Below are 23,547 nucleotides of genomic sequence, written 5' to 3' on the forward strand. Positions count from 1 at the left end.
TTCGTCATTGACAAGTATTTTCTTCCTCTTTAATGTGGCCATAAACTGCAAGGGAAAAGAAGCACACATGTGGGCTGAAGTGGACAGATGGAAAAATGATTCTGTTAAGCATATCTCTCAAGTCAAAGACCTTATATCACACACATTCTCTGTCATATTCTACACACACACACATTTACTGTCCCCTGCTGCCATCTGCTAGATTACTTACCAATACAAATCCCATTTCACTTCTGTTATCCTACTATAGAAAGAAAAAAATCATGAATATTTAAAACTTTCCGAGCCACAATTCATTTTATTTTTATGCCAAGTCAAAGGCAGAAATCCCATGTAACCACCTTAAAAGCCTCAGCTCGATATATCAGACCATTTAGGAGCATCGAAGTACAAACAATGGATATTCAATAACGCCATTTGTAAGTAACACACAGAGGAAAAGATAGCAAAAACAGATAATAAAAAGGGCATCAATCTTGTTTATTTCCCTCTAGTGCCCCCTGAACATCCCCTTTGCCTGTTAAGTTTGTTTAAAAGTAGTGGGACTTGCATGCAGTAGCATTGATTTGACAACAGTAAACTAGGCCGCAGTCAATAGCCTCTATCAGTTATTACACAAGTCAGCTAATTCTCAGCAAATGTACTTAAATGCTCTTTTGAAAATGCTTTCATGCTTTGGTCTCTACTCTATGAGCTATTGATATATTGACAAAGCTACAAGAGCTGCTGAAATATCCTGTTCAAGTATTCAACCATGCAGTTATCACACATCCAATCTGAGCTCACCATCACTGCCCAGAGCCAAAACCACTTTTTACGACATTACATTGTCCCTCATCACCTGCTGCTTATCCCCTCAGTTGGGAAAAAGCTGAATAAATTCATACTCATCGTGTTCGCCAAACCAGGAAAGTCTCAATAGGGAAACAAACTCCTCAGCCAGACTGTCATGGCATGACCCCCATGACATTTCTGGCACATGTTATAGAACATATGAATCTTACTATCATATGAAGGTCACTGTACATTTTTTAGGGGGGTAACGTATTGCTTAGTCAATTTATATTGTGTTATTTTCTGCTTGTATCTTTGTCAATTAAGCATAAATGTTAAAGGTCAGAAAAAGGCAGCTGCCATATAGCTGCCGTATCTGCCTGCTGCTAAAATGCATACAGGGGAAAAGTGTGTCATCAAAAGAAAAATACCCTTCAATTTCTGCTTCCTAATATATAGGAGTGCTTCTCTATTTTCTGGATGAGAAAATGTTCTGTATAGCTTAGTTTAAGTTTTAAAATTAAACTAAGCTAAGTTTAATTTCCATTGTTTTAAAGGAATCACTGGCTTTTTGCAAAAAAGCATATTTTAGTGTTCCTTAAATCCAATGCATTTAACTAAAAAAAACAAAACAACTGAGTTCCTTTTCCTTTCTTTTCTATTAGCGCAATGAAACCCTCCTGCACAACTCATCCTGAGCTGGTGAGGAAGAGCGCTTCCAGATATCCACTGGTCTGCTGCAGAGCTCCAAATTCTCATCTATCACCTGTCTATGTAAATCTCCAGTAGTGTGCAAGAATTAAGATGCTGTACAGCAGTGCAGGCACTCAGATTACAAAATAATCCCCAGGTAAGTTTTTTCACCTCTGAAAACAGAGCATGGTGTCATTTCTTAGCTAGGTGACACATGTAGTGAGACTAATTCTCCACCTACACGTTTCGACACACTTTACATTCAAACATTACGCCGATAGGCAGCCAACATTCCAAAGCTGTTCAGGTTCCCTGTACCTACCCCCAACATCTGGCACCGGCACACATATTTCACATGCAAATGTATGAAGTGACATTTTTTTTCTTCAGGTGTTTTCTTCTTTCTTAATAGAGATGTTTAACCAACATGTATGACACATTAAGCACACACAACGCAGGATTCCATGCATAATTTATCCAGAATTGCAGACATGATTCCAAGAGCACTGTTACATCTTGGAGTGGCAAATGGCTTTGCCCATTTCTTGTCTCATCTAAACAGTATTACAGAATGATTAAAGCTAGGCAGACTATAATTAATGAAAGGTCACGAGTGGCCAAGGAGTGGGATGCAAATGGAGGAAGCACTAAAACTGCAGCCATAGATTAACTCTGAAAATAGATTAGAAGAAACACTCAAAGCAATGGCAGCCAGCCATTTCTAACCCAAATCTGAAAGATGTAAAGGACAATAGCCTGAAGGTTGTCTTCTAATTAATTGTCTTCATTAACCATCCTAATACAATGATATGAAACAACTACATTAATCTAATCATGCAAGCTGAATAAGCCCATTGCCGACACAGAGATTAAACTCATCTGTTCTAAGCATATAAATATCAGCTCCTCTCTGCCAGTCACTCACTTCATAGGCTCTCTGTTGCAGCATCTCCCAGACAGACAGACACACACACACACACACACACACACCCATAAACCATCTTGGCACTTAGAGCCCTTCCCCTGGTGAGCTTTGCAAGTGAGTGCAAAGACTTTATCAGACCCATAGGTGTCACTCTATACAAGCTGGGAAAGAGCGACTTCCTCACAGAAATTAATGAGGTGCAGGGGGGAGGGGGCCCAGCAGCATCAGACAGAAACACGGGAAGGGGAAAAGGGAAGAAATATGTGGAAATGACAAAAGCAGATGCTATGCAAGAGGCGCCCGGTGAAGATGAGAAACCGAAAATGGCAAGATTACCTTCAGATGGGAGAAAGCAGTCTTCCTTTCCCCTGAAGAGCAATGATTACACTAATGCTAATCAGACTGACAGGCACAAACGGTTGAATAAATAATTGATAGTAACCACTGCACTTTCCAGTATTCCTTCCCAGACTGTAGAGAAGAGCAGCAGCAAGTAATAATAGTCACTCTAGATATCTTTCACAAGGTCAGGCTCCTCCTCCGTCTTTGGCCTCAGCTGAATATACTGCTATGATGGTAACTGCTTTTCTGAGAGAACAAAAATCCAACCCTACCTGAAAATGGCTCCAGTGTTTTTTCTGTTGATTTTTTCTCTTTGCCTATAGTATGTGGCTGAACAAGACAGCTATCTATCTAAAAGGTTAAACTGTGCTTCTCCCCCATTGCTGGCAGCTTCTCTCTGGGATCTTTCTCTGAGTCTAAGATCTCATTACTTTCATTAAAATTACCAAGGCTGCCGTTATCATTTTTATCCAAGTGTCACATGACTGCACTGTAAATCAAAGAGGTGTATGCCCCCCCCCCCCGTTTTATCCCGGGACGGACAGCTTCCTTTTCTTTGGCACTGCGCTGTCGGATAAAAAGCAATCTTATTTCACACTTCACAGACTCCATCTTTCTCCCCTTCTTCTTCTTTTAAACTGCCCCCTCCTCCCCCTCATCATCCTTTGCACCCCTTCCTTATATCAAAGTTGGCCTGACTCTGGACTCGAGGGCACAAAATGAAAGTGACAGGAGGGTACCATGGGACAATGAGACACAGGACCCACGCTGAGGGCTTTCATGCATTGTCTGCTCCTCATATCAGCACCTCTGCACCCCATATGCAAGACCCCTCTTTAAAGGCATAACATATACAGGAAAACACCCCCCAGCCCTCGTAACCCTCCCACCTCCGGCACACGCTTACAGAAGCTCTTTCCTTGTGTCCTTTTAAGCTGCACCTCTAAACAAAACCAGATGACCCACGTTAGGATGGGGCTTTTGCTTATGACCATCTACTCAGTTCGCAGGATGATATGAAATATTTTCCGCTACTGCACTTTGAGAACCATGTTAGTATATATAAACACACATTGTAAAAAAAACAACAATCTATTTACTCACAGAGATTTTGTTATATGAAAACCAAGCAAGGCTATCTATTCCAAACTCGTGCTGCAAAGAGGTAAAGTGTGTGGTTATATATTAAATGTTTCACTACATTCTGGATATTCCAAGTGCTCACAAAATGAAAGCATGTTTTCATTTCCAAACTGTCTTTTCTCACGCATACCCTCCCATACTTTCTCCCACTTTCACATGTTGAAATGAAAGAGGAGTAAGCTCCCTCAGTCAGCACCGATGGTCAGAGTTATGTGTTAGATTCCTGACCTGTCCACGGGGGGACTCGTTGGCCTCTCCCCACTGGCCCTGCTGTGACCTCAGGACCTAAATGTGAATGAATACTTTGTGTCTCATAGGGCTGAGGGCAGGAGTAACCAGAGGAGGAGGGCTAGAAGTGCAGGAGTCTAGGGTTTGGGCAAAAAAAAAAAAAAAAAAAAAAGAAAGTGTTCAACTGCAGGTTAATCACAAACAGCGCTATTAGCTCAGATTGCTTTTAAACCCCGCTGCAGCAGCCCTTCCTGCAGCCACTCGTCTGTTTTCCTGGTGGTGCCTGCTCATCACAACAGCCTGTGGGTCTGCAGCGCAACACTTAGTTTGATCCCTTTGGAGTTCAAACTCTGTGGAGCCATTTAAAGTATTCAGGTCAGAGTTAGTCTTTATGCTATCCTGGGACATAAAAACAGACAACAATATAGCACTAAAAGTGGATAATCTGACAACTTTTTTTGTGCTCTTGATACTCAAATTAAAAATATGTATCGAGTGCCGAGTAATTTTCCCTAATGTGCTGCCTTGTGGGAAATCAAAGTAATTAGAAATACTTTTCTTTTGATAGAAGCATGTTTAGATACATTACAAATAAAGTGGATAATGTAAGTGCAGCTCCAGTGCGTTTCACTTGAGTGATAAAGGAGAAGAGGATCTAAGCTAATGTGACTACGCTGGGACTGAGCATTCAAGCATTGCTCATTTTTCTGCCACACACATATACACACATACACACACAATACTGTGACTTCCTTGAATGCACAAGATGATGGCTGCAAACTAACACATATTACGCTCACAATGGAAGATGAAGGCTGTACTTTTCCCTGCTAGGACAGTAGGCTAAAAGCCTGGATGGGGGCAAAAGCATCACTCAGTGGCGCTGTCCCATCTACTCTGCCTGAGGGACATTGTCCTGTACAAAGAGTCACAGTGCCTCCCTGGAAATGACCCCCACCCCCGCCATGCATTTCTGCTTATCATCTACCAGCGCAGCCTCTTTCTAAAACCAACTTCTTTTTATTAATGCCCCCCCCCCGTGTCTTCAAACTACAATGGCTTCACCTATTTATGGCTGTTCAAAGGAACCAAACCTAACTGGGATGGGTTGGCGGAGTGTGAGGTCGGCTGGAGGGGTGGTTAGGAAAAAAAAAAAGGAAAAAAGAACTGGGGGTGGGGGTCGGGGGCATCACTGCTGTCATGAAGGGCAATCACATCAACTCTGAAATATTCACCACTGACTTGGAAAATGCGATAGTACAGCTTTGACAGGCGAGCAAGCAAGCCTCCCCTCCCCTCCCTCCCTATCCTCTACTCCATCACTTTCCATCAGGGCAGAAGTATGGTGGACACTCTGAATATGTATAACGCGGAAAATATATTGATTTTTCATTTGGCAAAAAGGGACACAAAAATCACATAACCTGAAACTGTCACAGCTCTTCTGTTCATAGTTCATCTCTCCTGATGTTTGGCTTTTTCCACAAACTCCCTTTAATTACCAGGTACACACAGCTTCAGAGCCCCTCTCCACAGAGACATAGCCACATACAGCCTGCTGGGTTTAACAAGACAGCCCACATCTATTATATATGACATACACCCAGCAGCTTTTGTTTCATATCTAACAAATAAGAGCAATGAATAAGCCTATATCCACTGTTAGTTTTCTTTTCTTACACACACAATTGAGAGCAAAGTGCTTTGTTCTTGGAGAACTTTGACATTAAAAGTACAATGTGCCACGATATACAAGGATTTTCTTCTAATTCACACTGTCTGGTCCCTACACTTTTTGAGTTCTGAACACACTTCTGCTTGACATGAAATTTCTCCCATTGATTTGGGTTTTCCCAAGTCTCAGGCAGGTGGGTTTGTGTTTATCTGAGCACGCACGTTTGTCTATGTCTCTGTCCATTAACAGGTACTTATCTGTTTATCTCTCCTTTTAGGCACCGCAGACCAGTACACTGAACTGTCTGAAAAAGATCTCTGTCTGTCGATTTATCGAATGTACCATTTGCATATCTTTGTAGTGCTTCCATCTGCCTGTGGACTGTTATGTGGAGGTATTAGCTCAAAGATCAATGTTACCATGGTTGGATGTATGTAGCCCCTACCTTTGCACGTGCAAGGAGTCCGACTCGTGGAACCCACATAAGTCCTATTTTACATGAGTCCTGCTGCCAAACGCTTTCCGGAGTTCTTTAATCTTTAGAACTTAAGGTACACAAACACCTCTCTGAGCTCCTTGGTCCAGTGCACACTGTTTTGCCATCCTCCTCTACAGTTGTACTAGTTCTCTGTTTCCATCTAAAGCCCTGAGCTTGACAGTCTGTTTGTTTTTGAAAGCGTACTCAGAGATAAAACAGAATTCAGCAAGCTTATGAATACCAATTTTGCTAATCAATTTTATTTCAAATATAAAATATAAGGTAGAATTGATGTGTGTTTGCTCTCAAAAGTTGAACGACCCGCTAAGTACAGATGTTTTAGGTTAGAGGAGAGAAATGGTGAAGGCTGATGTGGTAGTGATTTATCGTGCTCATTTATTTATCTTACTTATTTCTATTTATTTCATCATACTGCTATACATTTATGGATGGAGTCAGTGCATTGGGATACCTTACCAAAGATATTTATTTTTCTTGCAGTCTGTAGTGGATATGCAGTGCAACTTTTCCTTGAACTACAACTTGGTTGGTTTCTTATAGCTAATTGCTGAAGAAATTCAATCATTATACTGTGCAGGCACTTTAAAACATCCATGAGAGCACAACCACTTATTGGAAAAAAAATGCTATCCCCACCTCCATCTATCCAGTTTCTAATACAAATCAAACATAGGGAGCTTTCTTTTACCATTTGTCTTTCTTTCTGTTCCTCTTTGCATAGCCCATCCATTACTTTCACATGAAATATGAAAAGGCAATATCCTCTCTGTGTTTGTACTGAAGCGTAATGTGATTGTGTTGTCATTTATAGGAAATAATCACAAACCTCTCTTTCATTTTCCAGTTCAAATAACCATGAAAAATTAGCCTTCAATGTCAGGGAGGACAACAAAGGGATGCACACAGACTATTGCCTTACCACCGCGCTTGACATTTCTCCTTAATAGCAAAACGGGTGGTTGTTTCTATCTTTTTCAATCTTTTTCTTTATATAACCTATATTTTTATGTAATTAAAAAGTTTTGTACTCTTTGAATCTTTGAAAATCTCTGCGGTACTGTTATCTAGTCCCATGGCTCTTCGTTTTAGAATAAGTTGGAAGGTGAGAAACCTTTGGTTCCATCCACAATCTGCAGCGTGTTCATTAGTACCCCTACTTCTGTCCATTAATGGCCCTGTTTAAGGCATATGTCGCCCGACAACCACTACGGGGGCTAGGTCGCCCTGACTACCGTCCGGCAGCCTGGTAGGTAAATAATTCAGGAGCTATAACTCCCTGTCAGCAGAGCAGTCCCAAAAACCCACATTCAGGACACAATTTGTTCAGGTGTTGCTCTCTGTTCAGAACTGAGCCTTTGCAAATAATGTACATCATGATGCACGTACAGGACCACACACAATTAGCCCAAGCTGAAGTCTGAGGATCCTTTTTATTTAAGAAATCTTTATTTTCACAGTAAACAGCAAAGTAAGGGTAATTGCTTTCTGTGTTACTGCCATTAACTCTTAATAGGCATGTTGTTTCCCACAGTAATTATACATAAAATAATCAACCAACCTTATAGTGCAATTATGGAAAATGCATTTAAGCAAATCTAAATTTTACGAAATGCTGTGCTCAAATTGTGAATTTGTACAACAATAACATTCTCTAGAATGTTAAAATACTTGATGGTGACCACACTTTGTGAAACTTTTAAATGATTAATATACAGTATATTTATTGTATGTTAAAGTTTAACAAGATTTTAATATTTATTTATTTCCTAAATTTTCAAAAAATGTATTCCAAAACCATGATTAATGACAATTAAAATTACAAATCGCATAAGCCAGTGAAACAAATACCAAGCTTTTCTCATTTTAAAGAAAAAAACTTGTGTTTAAAAATATCTAATCTGGAGTTGAGAATTTTAACTACAAATCCCATTTTTGGCAATATTACCAGAATATTTTCTGTTGCATTAAAAAAACATTTTGAAAAATGAAAAATACTAATAAAGCAGCAATAATATTATCAAATCACTTGCACATGGAGGTACATCTAATAAACTCTGCAAAATACCAGAATACAAAACACATGGCAAAATCCAAATTCATATTTGCTTGGTTTTTTCTTTTCACCATATACTTACATGTTTTTTTCCTGAGTAGGATTTTTCTCTTCATCATTTCTAATATTGTAAGGTTAGATTTTTATTTTCTCTAAAACATTTTATCATAACATGCCCTGTTTTTCCAAGAGCATGCTATGAAACTTTGAGTTACAAGTTTGTCTTGTGGGGCTGCTGCCCCTGTACGGTTCTCCTGAGGAGACTTGGAGTGAACTGAGAAATGCTGCTTCTCAGTTCTCTTCAGGTCATCCAAGAGGAAGGCTGAGGAGAGGGAGAAGCTGAGACAAAAATGAGAGCATGATGTGGCTAAAGAGGCCAGCAAGTTTAAAATGAATAAAGTGAATTGTAATGTCTGATGTTTAATAGGAAAAAAATACATGAAATACCAATAAATCAATCAAACTGTAGTCAAAAGATTTTAATAAGAACACTAAGACTATAACCCTTAAAAGGTTTGTTCCAAAAATAAAAAAAAAGAAGTAGGATATCAAATCTATAAGAGACATGCCAAGTGTCCTTGAATTCTAAAGAAGAGGCTAATTAAACGGCTTTGTGGAAACCATTTTGCACTGACTGAACAGGTATGAATGGTGGCGGGTTTGATGGCAGCGCAGATAAGAGAGAACAGAGCAACTCACACCAGCAGAAATATGTGTTGCCTGATCCGCCCATCCACCAACTAAAAGGACTTTTGATTTATGCACATTTGCCGAACATTAGAGAGATGTAACATCACATCATTTAAGGTGACTTCTACTTTTAAATTAAATTGTTAATGGTCGAAAGAGCACAGCTCACATTTCCTACCCTGATCCCCATCTATTTACTGTACTGTTGACTGTGCTCAGAGTTAAGGAGATATGTGGATCTGAGCGGAGGAGTCCCTACCCTCTCTAAGGCACGGTTTGGGATTAACAACCTTTCCCCCACAGAGATCCAGCATGCTGCTAAAGTGGTAGTGTTCCACAGTATCTTACATTTCCGTCATATGCATGGGTGGTGTTGGTGTTTTTCTATGGTTGCTGTTACTGTGTTCACTGTAGAAGACTCCTCTCATTCATTAGACAAAGGTTGAAGAGTTGGGGACGAGAGCCCAGTAAGGTACACAATTAATTATTTATCCCAGTGGTTGGTGTTTGGGTGCAACTGTGGGGCCTAAAGCAGGGACTTTAACAAGCAGAGCTCTGCCTCTTGAGGACTGATGTAGTAAACAATTGAGAAAAAAATATTGTGCCAAGGGTGTCAGTTAGCAGGAGAAAGCAAACACTAATCACCAAACTAATCATTAAAACATGCTGCCTATAATAATGTGGCTCTCTGCGTATTTGTGGTTCCTCCTTCTGTGTACGGATCCAAGATCCCAAAGCTTCATCGTGTTCTCTGTCTCCATTCTGCCTCTGGCTCATAAATAGGCCCAGACACAGACTCCTCCTCTTTATTCAGCCGTGGCCTCTGTTGGCTCAAGCGAAGACTGGTGGCCTCCTGAGAAGGCTGTGATAAGAATTCATTTCTTCCCATTATGTGCTCTTGTCCACTGCCTCAGTTCATCAGTTCAGTGCAACCAAGTCAATGAAAGGGCCTGTAATGAAGCAATCAGATGCAGCTCGGTTTTCAGGCCTGGCACTCCATTCTTGGCTCCAAGACCCCAGCTCCCAGTGCAGAGTATGGGGTTGGGTGGGGGCCATGACTAAGAGAAAGTGGACATAAACTACACGGATACATTAATTCAAGACACTGTCTTTCAAAGACTGAAGCTGCTCTCAATTGTGCTTTACCCGAGATCTGTAGTCTCCTGTGGTTCAGAGAATCACCCAGTTTATGAGAATTCCATTAGTTTAACCAGGCTTGAATTTCGGGAGGGGGCTTGGAAATCTTTGTCTTGATCTTGCTTCACTTTTATCAAACTCTTGTTTCTTCCAACGTGATCACTTCTCTCCTGCCTTCAGATTTTTACATTTGGAAGCCATTATGGGTAGTTTGTGTTCGTTCTTAATCAGAGCTATAAAGTAGAGGAATCTGGGCATCATCTGTCTTGTGATTTGGTTAATGTTTTATTTCAATATTAAAAGAGACTTGTTTCATCTGGCATGTATTGTTCTTTTTTTTCCTTCCCTCTGGGTCTGGAAATAGCTAACATTTTCCAAACAAACCCACATAAAACAATATAATTAATACAGAAATTTTATTATCTGTTTTATGGTGTAGTCAAGGTTCAACCACAGGGCAAAAAATTCCCACAACAATGTACAAAAAGATACACTTAAGTAGTAACACCAGAGCTCCAAAGTCACTTAAGGGGTTGCCCTAATCCCTAATTTCCCCATCAAGCAATCTTCCTCCTCCACAGTTCACTTGCCACAAAGCTTGGCAAAACGACCCTGCACCTGGATTCCACCTGACAGGAGCTTCTTAACAAGCAGCAGTCATTAACCTCAGGAGCAGGCAGCTGCCATGTGATGTAGTGCACTCGGTCTGCTGCAGAAGGGCCCTATTGATCCCAGACATACTTGGTGCCTTCCTGGATGTTTATAATCAATATGCAAATGGTCCGCAGCATTGATTCAATATTAATTTTCAATTAGGGAATTCTCGGGGGGTCCTGAGGGGTCAATAAAGAACCATTCAGAGGAAAGGCTTGAGCAAGTTGCAGGCATTGACGTTCCTCTACCCAAGACAACTTACTTACTGTTTATTTAGCCTGCCCTGCTGTAAGTCCCGATTAAGGCTTTGGATAATAAGCAGAGAGACAGATGGACCTTTCTGCACTTTTACAACACCTATTAGATGAACTGAATTTGGGTCTAAAGGGCTTGTTCAACTAATAGGTCATCAGAATTCCTCTACAAGGTCAAAACAAGTGATAAGTACAAGACGGCAGGCCTCACACCAGAACAACTAAGTCCAGCTGAAAAGTGGCACTTTCTTTTTGCCAAAGATATCATGAATCAATGATGATATAAAGTGATGAATTTAAATAAACAACTAAATGTTCCTTGACTTAACACTGTTTCCCAAAGACCAACTTCAAACAAAGCCAATTTACCAATTTAATGTTTCCCCCTTTTTTTTAAATAAGCAAGGAGCAAATTCCAGAATATTGTACTTTGCTCACCCAATAAAATTGAGGAAAAAATAATGAAAAAACCAATAAAAATACTTTTTTTTGTCTATAAAACAAACATTAGCCTACTCGTCTCCACATGCAGATGGTTTGTCTTTCAGTAAAATGTACCTTTTATTTTTTTGTTGTTTTTATTTATTCTAATTTTTTTTAAATGTAAGTCCCAAGAGAATGGCCTTTGTGGTGTGGTAAGAAGCACTATACCACCCCATTACCATTTACTGTCACTCACACTGTTGAGACATGAGAATGTGGAAGGATGTGGACTGACTGGACCATCAAAATCTTGCATTTGAAAGAAAATTGGCAATTTTGAACTAAATTGAATCTAAAGCTTCATTATTGTAGCCATAAAAATGTCATCAAGAATTAGGATACCTTAATTAAGATAAGGCATTATAAATATATATGCACACACACACACGGAACTGTCATGTATGTCCTTAATAATAATTTTTTTACATTTTTTTAATCATTATGACAAAAACCTAAATTGTATGATAAATCAAAAGAAAATGTAGTACAATGTCACTTGCACTGGATAGTAAGTGCATCTTTCTAAAGAAGGCTTTTTTAATAGCATCTTTTTATGGAGTTTCTATTCTTTTTCCACAGCTGCAAATAGTCTACGGCAGACTGTTGCTTTACAGCCATCTTGACTAAGAGCCCATTAAAGAGCTGCATGGGAAAATTGCTAGCAGTGTAGCAGAGATAACCTGGTCAGAATGCCTGAGGTAATTGGTTTAGGGATAACATTAATTACAGCATTGCTCATTAATGGATCAGGGCTTTATTGGTTCCATTGATCAGCCAGTTAGCTATCATCCTAAGCAACAGTGGGTGTAACAAGCTTACATATTGGCATATCAATTAATGCAATCAATTGCTGTCTAGCAAGTGGCCATTCCAACCCTATACCCTGCCCCCTTACTATGGCCCCAGATTTTTCTCTATCACGTCTCTAGGTAGCTGTGACAACATGCACATGTCAAAGAAAAGTGAATGAAGACATTCTCTTTTGTTAAAGTCCATGCTTAACTGACAGCAGTTGTCAGGCTGAAGGACAGAAAATCCTATAACTGCCCTCGGGTTAGACGACTCTAAGAGTCTATTAACGGCCCGTAATTACAAGTGAAAACTTTAACATGTAGGCTTCTCACTATTGAAACAAATTATTTCATACGCATGCTGTAATGGCAACAAAGATTTATTTAAAAAATGCATCACTTTTCTACCTTTCTCAAGTGATTGTAATTACATAAATGCTTCTTTGAAATATAAAGTTTTCCTCTTAAAACAGTATTCCTTGCTTCAAACTAAGTTTTTTTAAATACATATCAGAATTGAATGCTTTTAAATTCAAACAATTCAACATTTTGCTTTATCCCCCTTTTGAGGGATCCCTCTCTATTTATTTTACAATAGCAGTGCGCTTTTTACAAGCTGGCTGAAACTTGCCGGTGTTCTACCTTCTCAAAAGTGTTGAGTGACTCCATTGTAAAGTGGGCAGAAACATCAGGAGTGAATGAGAGCAGGATGTGATAACTGAAAGCACACCATGACAAAGTGGAGGGATTTACCGTTAGGCCCGCAGCACTTCATTTGCTTAATAACAGATCATTCTATAAGAAAGTGGCTGTTCAGAGGGGGATATCACCCTACGAGGATGTCTCACTAGCAGAAATCCTATTTGAAGACAACACCTTTTGAGTGCTCATCCTCCTCCATGCCTAAGACGATCAACGCCCGTGACAGGCCCCATTAATATGACACCCTGTGTAACCTTTCTCCCTCGACTCCAGCAAGGACCAAACTTATAACCAAGAAGGAGGGGCACCATGTTTTGACTGAACATGTAACAGGAGGTGTGCTGTTCATTTATCCGTCTCTGAGCCAACTGTGCCACCTCTATCTGAGAGAGAAAGGTGTATAGATGAGGGGGAAAAAGGCAGCATGCTTTGTCTGTTACCAGAGTTGCTTCTGTGGCATCAAAAGCAGGCGTGTCGGACAGCGTCATGGGTTCAGTGGCAAATCGGATGTGTAGGCAGTCAGTTAGACTGCTACTACTTGCATGGTGGGACCTCCTCAAGGCCCCGGTCCCCTGAGCAGAACACAAGTGGGCTAAGCAATTAACAATTTTATGCTGATTGCCTAAAGCTTGCTTTGGTATGCCACAATGATAATAGCATGAAAGGTGCAGCGGCAGACCCCACTCCCCCTTCTCCGATGCTCCTCTGTTGCTTTTTTTCAGTCCTCCCTTGTGCAATTCACATGTTGGAATGGCATGCTTTATTAAGGACCCTCTTCCCATTTAGAGTGTGCATTTAAGAAAAAATATATAAATATAAAGATAGCTCCCCGAAGAGTGAACAGAGATGATTATTAAAGGGAAGGGGGAAAAAATTGTCTTGGTCTCCCACTGGCTTCTTGATTTGAAAGTCTAATTTGGCAAGTGCACACTACAGGCATGCAGGTATAGACAAAACAAACAGGTTCTGTTTTGGAGTATACTTGAAAAGGTTGCTGGTGACAGCCCTTACTTTCTTCATTCTGTTACCCCATGCTATGGCAGCCATCCAGTCGGACCGAGGAGCTTGCTGCTGAGCAAAAGGATGGTTTAAGGAACCACTATACTTATTATTTGTGAAAACAGAGAATATCAAAGAGTAGCGGAGGATGGAACGTGAGATATTGTACCAGTGCTAGTGAATATTTAGTGGTTTAGAAATGCAGCTGATTGATTTACAAAAAAACATTAAGGGCATTCTGTTAAAAAAATGATTTATTATTGTAGTTTTAATATTTCTGAGAACATATAGGTTTTAGTAATTTTAAAGATGCAACTATGAATGTGAAAAGTAATTAATTTGACCATTTAAGGATATTAACTGCATAGGGATATCCACGTAATATGAAGACATTACATTTAAACAGGTGTCTTTAATCATTATCCCTTTTAGATTTAAAAGCTTTTCATTGTGCATTTTAGTATCTGAACTTGACACTGAAGAATATTGATAAATGACTGCATTAAACACAGTGCTGTCTGTTTTTGGAAGGCTGAATTGCTGACACTCAACCCTCAGGGTCTTTCTTCTTGTTTTGTACTTCATGTAAAATCAAACCTTGGAACTCTGGACATTAGGTGTAGCCGGGGACAATAGACTGCAATAATCTCTGCTGCCTAAGCCTGCCCTTTGTGACCCCTCCCCCCTTCAACCCTGTGGCTTTTGGTTGCCATTCAAGCCCCTGGCTGAGTGTGAAAGTCCAGCTGGCGCAATGACAGCCGCTGCGCCTCAGCTGAAAAGGCTGCAGTTTCTTTAACAGAGGACATATTGTTTACAATATGGAAATAATAATTAAATTGTATTCTGAATGAGCAAAAACACACACAGACCAGCAATGAGATGAGGACAAACATGATTTGTGTTAATCTATGGACTATAATGTAACCCCACCCACCCCTCCACACACCCACCCACACGCAAGACCCAACAACACACGGGCACATTTATAAATTGCAGTCACATCCCCCTGCTAGAAGGGGATGATAATTGCGGACGGCCAATAAATTACTACTGCCTCCACATCAATTATAAGCATCACGTCTGGCAATGAGGAAAATGAGATCTTGTGACAAATTTCATGAGTCTTGGCTGCCCAGCAGCCTTTCTTAACATGCTACAGATAGCAATCCCTTATCTAGCCACTGTAATGGGGAACCACGGATAGAGAGATGGAACTGCAGCCATTTAATTAAAAAGCTGGGGTAGGGGGTGGAGAGGTGTAATTCATTGAAAACGAACAGAAAGGAGACAAAGCCTTTGTCTTCAATACATATTTTGTCCAGTGTTGTTACAAAATAGGGAGAAAGTTTGAATCTACTCAAACAGGAACTACAGTTTTTTTAATGGTAAGTTATGGCCATCTATTTGCTTTTTTCCCCTCTTTTATCCATATTTTTTGTATTCTTCTAAAATTCCCCAGGGATCCTCTGTTTTGCCCTGTGGGACAGCTACAGCAATCTTTTTTTTTTTACTTCTTTTAATGAATGACTGTGGTGGACAGACAGTGGCATTGAATGAAATGGCCTCCTGCACCTAATTGTATTCCCACCTGGGGAAGACAGGCTGGAGTAAAATTTATGGAAGATGGGGAGACAGCAAAATAAAACACCAAAAGGGTTGGGCCTTAAATCTCATTCCCAGTGTAATTTTCATTGTAGTTGCAATCGGCTATGCTGATCGAGCACTGAAAAAACGACCGCTGTGTTCAAATTATGGCTGTACTCTCTACTAATATTTAACATCATTAGAAAATCATTAGAAAACCATCATAAAACCTGGGATTATGACCAGAGCATTAAACACAATGATTATTCAGTGCAGTCCCTTCCCGCTTTGCCTTGGAAATGAGATTTGTACGCTGCGACTTTGCAGGGAAAAGCGAGGAATATTTTTCATAATTATTGTAACATTGGTTACCATGAATTACTAAAACATTAGGAAGTTGTGTTCGTCTGCCCAAAAGCAAAGTTTTCAATGAGGCTTTGCATAGGATACCGTCAGTGTACTTTCAGGATAATAGCAATGTTCTCTCAAACTTTAACCTTACAAAGATTTTCCAATTATTTGATAGCAGCGGCACTGATTACAATTGTGCATGAAAAAAAATTGAATGTAATATTTTCTGCATATATCTGTTTGCATTACTAGCACTTTGATGAGTCTCCAGCTTCACTTATGCTGCAGCATAGTTAAAGACCCACTCCAATTAAAATTGTGTTTTTGATGTTTTTAACATATTCTTATGGTATTTTTCTCGTGATGGACATGTAAAAAGAAAATTAGACTTAAAACTGCATTTCTGTGTATTTCTATATCCAAACCATTGTGAATCAGGAGCAGATGGGAAAAAGCTGTTGTAAAAAGCTTGTAGGTTTAATTTCTAATGAGCTACTCCCGCTCTGGAGAAACTATAGGCCCATACACACCGGGACGAATATTCGCCAGGCGTTATTCGCCAGCGTTTTTCGCCACGTCTTTTGTGTTCACACCCAGGCGATTTTCGCTGACGATGAGCCGAGCGAACATGCAATTTCCTTCCCTGACCTTAGATGGCGCTTAATGTAAACAGAAATACTCCTGTACACAAGGTGGCGCTGCGCAACTTTACGCTTCTTAAAGTCGCTTTTCACTCAGAAGAAGAGAGCAAGTATTTACGCGCTTGTCAGAATCATACAAAGAAAACATGAATATTTCAAGCATCAGTAGCTCCAACTGGTACTTGGTAAGGGGATATTTAAGAATGTCCGTCATTATTTCTTCGCGGCAGTGTAGACGCTACTTGGCGTCTAACTTCTTCGCTGGTATGTTTGCTCAGCAAGGCAGTTTTGTGTTTGAGCGCCCCCAAGTTGTGTTTTACTGTAACTTCAGAAGCTCCAGACACGTGTGCAAAAGCGCCATTCTCATTGGTCGAATAGATTTCGACGCGACGCGTCGGAAAAAAAAAAACGAACCCGAGGCGTTTTTTTTTTTTTTGACGCTTTGGCGCTTAGCGTTTTTTCGCCTCGGTGTGCACACTCACATTGGTGCCCTTTGTTTAGTCACGAGGCGTTAAACAATTCGTCCCGGTGTGAACAGGCCTTATGTCCTAGAAAATGACAGTTTTTTGGATTTGGGCAAAAAGCAACATTTTGAAAAGACCACTGGGAATGCTTTTACAATAAATCAAATTATGATTTGAGTGGGACTTTAATTTTCAATGTATAAAACAAAGGATAATCCGTGGGCATAACCCCTTTTGTGAGGAAATAGAAAAAAACCCTGCAAATTTTATTTTCAGAAAAGACATCAGGACCCAAGTATCATACTGTAAACTGATCACTCATCTCCTTGAAAAAACAAAGGGGTGATAATGTCAGAGTTGACTCTACTTTTTTGGGATTTCTCGGCAGCCCCATTATCAACAGCAGGCATCAGCACAAAGATAAAAGATCCTAATGGAGCTGGCCCCGGCAGAGATTAAAGGTGCAGAGATGGCACACTGTTATGAATCTCTAATGCAGCACGTGTTTCTAAGGTAATGACTGACTCTCTGGTTTTTTACAGATCCATTCATGCTCAGCGCACAGCTGATGAAGGCTCATCATGTCACAGCTGCAAGGTAGAAAACTGCTGTGGCCTCTTCTCTCCTGTGTCCTGGGAACTGTGCCAAACAGACAAGGGGATGGTTGTGGTAGCACACATTTGAGAGTGAATCTGACCAATGAATCAACATAATCAGCTCAAAATAGAGACAAGGCTGGAAATAACATTACCTGACATCACGAAATTTACTTAAGGGATGTGGCTACTCCTAGAACCAATATTTACTGCTGTGATAACAATAAGATGAGACAGATAACTGCATTTTTGTAAGGCCACTGTTTGTTAAAAACAGATATTTCATTATTTTTTGTCCTGAGCTTTTTTTACTTACTAAACTATGCATTCTTTCTCTTTTTGGGTCAAGATGAGCAGCGGGCTAATGCAGTAGCAATTCCTTTTCTCAACCCTTTGAGTATAATTGAGTTGACACTTATGAGAACCAACGTTCTTTTAAATGCATTACTTGGCAGATATTCTTGCTTTTGTCCCTTAAACTCAACCAGTAAAAAAAAAAAAAACATGCCCTTTGCACAACAGGGAGAGGTGAAAATACATAGTGAGAGAAGTCTCTTTTCCAGTCTCTTTCACAAAACCTAATGGATTGTGAGCACTTAATGCATTAATCAATCAATATCCCTCACTGTACATCAGCTGTGAGGCCAAGTTATGAATGACCTTTGCAGCAAAAAAGGACACTTAAAGCCTCACAAGATTGCTCCTAAGTTAGTCAGTTGTGCCCCGGTTTTTACCACTCACCCTTTAACCTTCAGAGTGCAGAGGACCGTTACTACTGAGCTTTGTGTTTGCATTTCAATCCACTGGAGGTAGACACGTTTTTTCTATAAAGATGTCTTATGTACATACTTGATAATGCACAAATAACAATTGGTTTATAGCCACTTGCTGTGTTTTTATCTTTTTGCATAATAATACAATGGTAATCTGAAAACTGCTTTGACAAGCTCTTAGAAACAACCATGAACAGAAAAGGCTGTTTTTTTTTAATCATGACTCAAAGTTAATTTAGAATTGTCTGTTTTCATTCATTTCATTACAGGAAAAAAATTGAATTTCTATTAATTATAAATTCTTGCATTTATTTGTACCTGCTTAATAGTAATGGGAAATAACCAAGATTATTTTTTTTTAATATTTATTCACTCACCAAAGGATTAGTTCTAATAAATGGTTCTAAATATTTTTCTCTCTTCAACGAAAGTAAAATTCATAAAAAGTCATTTAACTTTCACTCGACTTGCAATTTTCTATTTTATCCAAGCAGGTTAAAATGAAGGTGGAGATATTGGTAGATTACTGCAAGGTAAAGAGGGGATATGGAGAAGGCGGTGGGGCATTTTTTAAGCTCCGTCCTGAGCCAATGGAGAACAGAGGTGAAGCATTGAGATGGAGCGGAACGGACAGAAGCTGACTGCACAGTCAGAGAAAAGAAGACTCCAGGACTGAAGCACAAACCAATGCTATTGTGGTCAACGAACAGTGGTCTGTAAAACTGGCTGCACAGTTTCCTTAAACAAAAGGGGCCATTGCCATTCCCTCTCTCCCACCTAATTACATTCTTTTGCTCAGTTTAACATGACAAAAACAGCCTATTTTTTATTAAGTCTGGCTGTCAGGCTGGCCTCTGTGCCACCTTTAATCGAGAACGCCTCAGAGTGTAGGCTTGCCTGTGAGACTGACAAGGACTTGTGACATGGATTCAAACACATCCACTGTGTTCTCTGCTCTACATATCACACACAAATATGTCAGCTTTCCCAAGTGCTTGAAAGTTTTACTGTTTACATGGTAGAAGCTCCTTTCCCAAGAAGATTCCACTCACCAGATATTACTTGACACATTTCATTGAAAAACCCAGTTTTTTGTGCAGATCATGAGATTTTATGTTCCTGTGCTACAAAAAAAGGACCTCCTGCAACAATGAGACCAAGATTTTTTTTATCAGCAACAGTAGATGTGGGTTTTATCTACACATATACTGTGGATCAGCATATGAAAAGTAAAACAAGACAGAAAGAAAACGGTAAATGAGCAAATGATCATGAGATGCTGAAAGCAATTTAATAACCACTAACATTAGAGTGTTGCTACTTCAAATGGTATTGCTATTCTATTCCATATTTTATTTGTCTTATTGATTCATGAATCCATCTTGTGGTTGTCTTACATTTTAAATAACCATTCACAGACAATCAAGAGCCAGAAACACAACACACTTATATGTTACAAATTATTTTTTAGTTGTAGAGTTAAACCATGCAACGCTAAGTAAGATTTATTAAGGTCATTTTTCAATGACCAGAAAAAAACACGTCACACTGTTATTGATTGTATTATTGTAAATCTATGACATTTCCACACCATTATTGTCCAAAACAGATTTTTCCTAATTACTAAAGTCCAACACAAAATACCTTGTAGTCATTTTTTTGATAAAACAAATTTGTCTCAAACAGTACAGAGCTCTACTTTCCAGATTTGTTTAAACTGTTAATTTGTAGTTGCAACTAATCACAAATGTATGGTCAACAGCCTTCAACCACGAAAAGAAACAAACGTCAGACGGAAGAGCTTGGGTTACATTTTTAGACATGCTGCATTTTTCTTTAAGGAAAGAAAAATTCTGACTAAAAACACTTGTGGATATGCGCAAAAGAAAATCCAAAATGAAATAAATGAAATGCAAAGATAATTATGGCTGCATTTCAGTCCAAACAAACCCCAGCACATTACCACTGATGATGAATTGACTAGATGGGTCCTCCTACATGTTTCCTGAGCAAGTAACACGAAATCTGACCTTTGCTTTCTTTGCTAAATTATGCATCATTCATCTTATTGCTTCAAATAGCTACAAATGCAAACCCTTCAAAGCATAAGGCAAGACATAAAAACATATTAAAAAGAAAAAAATATGGGTGTATATATATATATATATATATATATATATATATATATATATATATATATATACATATATATATATATACATATATATATACATATATATATCAAAACTGTGAATTTTGAAGAGCCTGCTGTTTGCAGATTTGGGATCCACCAAAACTCCATAAAACCTGTGACGTTTTTTAATGTTTTTGTGGTTCTCTCTAAATTCTCTCACTGTTTTTTGTGTTATTGCTTTAAATATTGACAATCTTACTCTGTTATGTTATGGCAAAACTAAGTTGGTGGTTAATGTAAAACTGTTTTACGTTTTTGGAATTTTAAAAGTACTTTAAAAATTGTAACTTAACAAACTGAATAAAACTTTTCAAAATAAAAGAGGTCTTTTTATTTCTGAAATCATTTTAAGTCCTAACAAAAAAAATAATTCTATCAAACTTAAGTTCAAAGACTTCACTAAAATGAATACATTTGCTACATACAACTTACAAGACTTACAAGTACTGCCTACTCAGATTTAACAATGTTTTAAAAGTTGTTTTTTCTCAATAATTATGAACATTTTTAACACAAAAAAGTCAGTAATATTAGGTTTTACCAACTCAAAATTCCACTTTTTAGTAAAGTACAAATAAATTGCTTGGAAAATGTTGCCTTGGTCTTTAAAAGTGATATCAAAGAAATACTTTTTACAGTGTAGGAAAGGCAATGAAGATTCTTAAGTCAGATAAAAAAAGTTAAGCATTGGCCCAGCTAAAACAGGGGTAATGCAAAAGAAATATTGTTAGGTCCTGGACTTAAACCTTTAAAACAATTCCATCTGCTCAAACACCATACAGTTTCAATGTCCAAATTACCCATTTGTCTCTGAAACACTGCAAAATAGAGGTGCTTTATTTAGTGGACTCCAACTGTGGTCTCAGTCTTGCTAGTGGTTTCATGGTTGAATAAAGTAGGGGCCTTCAAAATCTAGGGACAACTTCTTTTAAGCTATCATTAGCTATTAAGCTATCATCCAACTTGTATCATACCTTCTGTGCTTTTTTACCAAACTCGTATCCATTTCTCCGCGTCCACCCAGCTCTTGCCCTCCTCAGGTGGTGTGTAGTGTACTGTCAAGCACAGCATGAACCATTGACTGGTGCTCACGCCGACAGGTAAAGGTTAGAGAGGTTCACTATTGGATTATTTCTGCACTTCTCTCATTGCTGCCATCTGCCTGGCTGCTTTTAGTTGATGTTGTCGAGGGGGACTCTTTGCTACTGCACTGAAAACATGGAAGCAAGGACTTGTTTTGTATGTGAACAATGTAAATGTGAAAGTTCTTTGGCCTGGTAGCGTGATGTATATATATATATATATATATATATATATATATATTTTTTTTTTTTATAAAATAAAAAATAGACAAGCATGGATTTGCAAACACAAAGCTCATGCACCAGTTTGCAGCTGGAGTCTATCAGTAATGATTCCGAATATATGTGCTTTCAGGCCATCTACGTTTCATCTGCCTTTATTCTCACGGAGTCTTCCAAGTCTGAGGGCAACATGCTACTGAATAGAGCATCAACTCTCTCTGGTTTTGTTTTTGCTGTCAGCGAGGCTGATCATCTCAGCTGGACCCCGGCTGAACTCATCTACAGCACAGACCATGCCCTTTAATTCAGCAACTCTCCAGGGGGCACAAACAGCCTCATTAAATATGGCTAAGTAAAACTTTCCTGCTTCAGCTCAATAGTTCCCAAAGTTTACCCCAGTCTTTCCCTCTGATGCTGCCAATGGGCAAATTGAGCTGCTTGGTTCTGACTGCGAGCAGCCGCATTTGCTTAATGCTAAAAAAAAACAACAACAACAACAAAAAAACACACAAACACATGAAGCATTCCCAAATAAATTATTGGATATAGTTTCTAGATTACCTGGCATAGATTTGAACAACAATCAATGAAAAAAAGCCGAGGAAAAAGTGCTGGAAGAAAAATAATAATGTGAGCTGCCTTTGTGGGGGAAAGTTCAAGGAAGGATCATGTAAGAAAGAAAATCAGAATTATAACTACAGTATAATATCAAAACAAAATGAAAACAACAAGGGACTTCCCAATGATATAAATATATATTGCCTGCATGTACATTTCGGAAAATGGAGAGCACTGCCATGAACAGTTCGGCTGAGAGAATCAGTCAAACTGGATTTAATAATGAAAGACAGTTTTAACTGGCTCCTTCTAATTTGGTCATTAAAACGGGCCAGCGAATTAATTTTAATTATACTTAAGATGTAAATTTTGACAACCTGCATAATATTCTCTGAAGTGTAAGTAAATGCATTTCCTTTTTTACCTCCAGCTGCACTTAAAGTAATTGTACTATGAAAACCAAGCTGCACATTGCATTACCTATAAAAAAAATATTTATAAATGAGTGCCGTATGGCACTTCCCAAGCCACTTCTGCAAATAAGTTGTTGTTAATATTCTTTTTTTGTAAAAAAAAAAATCAGATTGCAAACCAAAAATAAGAAAAACAACCATTATCCTACCTACCTGTGGCACTGAAATGACTGCTGCTATAATTAAACCCATCACAATCATTTCTTGTCTGACACCTAATCTATTCTCCACTCCCCTGTCTGTCTGTAACCACAAACTTCCCGCCTCAGCCGTGACTGACAGACCCTTTGGAGGCTGTGGTCACTCCGTGTAAGTGACTTGAGGGGTGGCAGGGCTACTGCATTACCTCCTCACCCTCTCTGTGAGCTCGTCCTGTTCATGCAATCCAGCACCTCACACCACTGCTCAGCAAAGCTTCTGGGCCTGAAAATAGAACTCATTAACACGTTTAGTAAGTACAAATGAGATGACTGTCTCCTGATGGGCTGTCTATCTTTTGGATCAGCTTTCAAGGAGAGTGTGTGGTAATGACAAGAGAGGGAGAAACCAATATTATAATGTGCTACC

At 39.1% G+C, this 23,547-nt stretch overlaps 1 protein-coding gene across 1 annotated transcript in view; it reads right to left on the reverse strand.

Moving 5' to 3' along the window:
* The window catches only part of zfhx3 (zinc finger homeobox 3), a 126,090-nt gene that overhangs the window by 23,107 nt on the left and 79,436 nt on the right, over positions 1 to 23,547 (reverse strand). The window lies entirely within an intron of this gene.

The sequence above is a fragment of the Oryzias latipes genome, chromosome 3 (assembly GCF_002234675.1).
Source record: "Oryzias latipes chromosome 3, ASM223467v1".
In the NCBI taxonomy this organism is placed as follows: Eukaryota; Metazoa; Chordata; class Actinopteri; order Beloniformes; family Adrianichthyidae; genus Oryzias; species Oryzias latipes.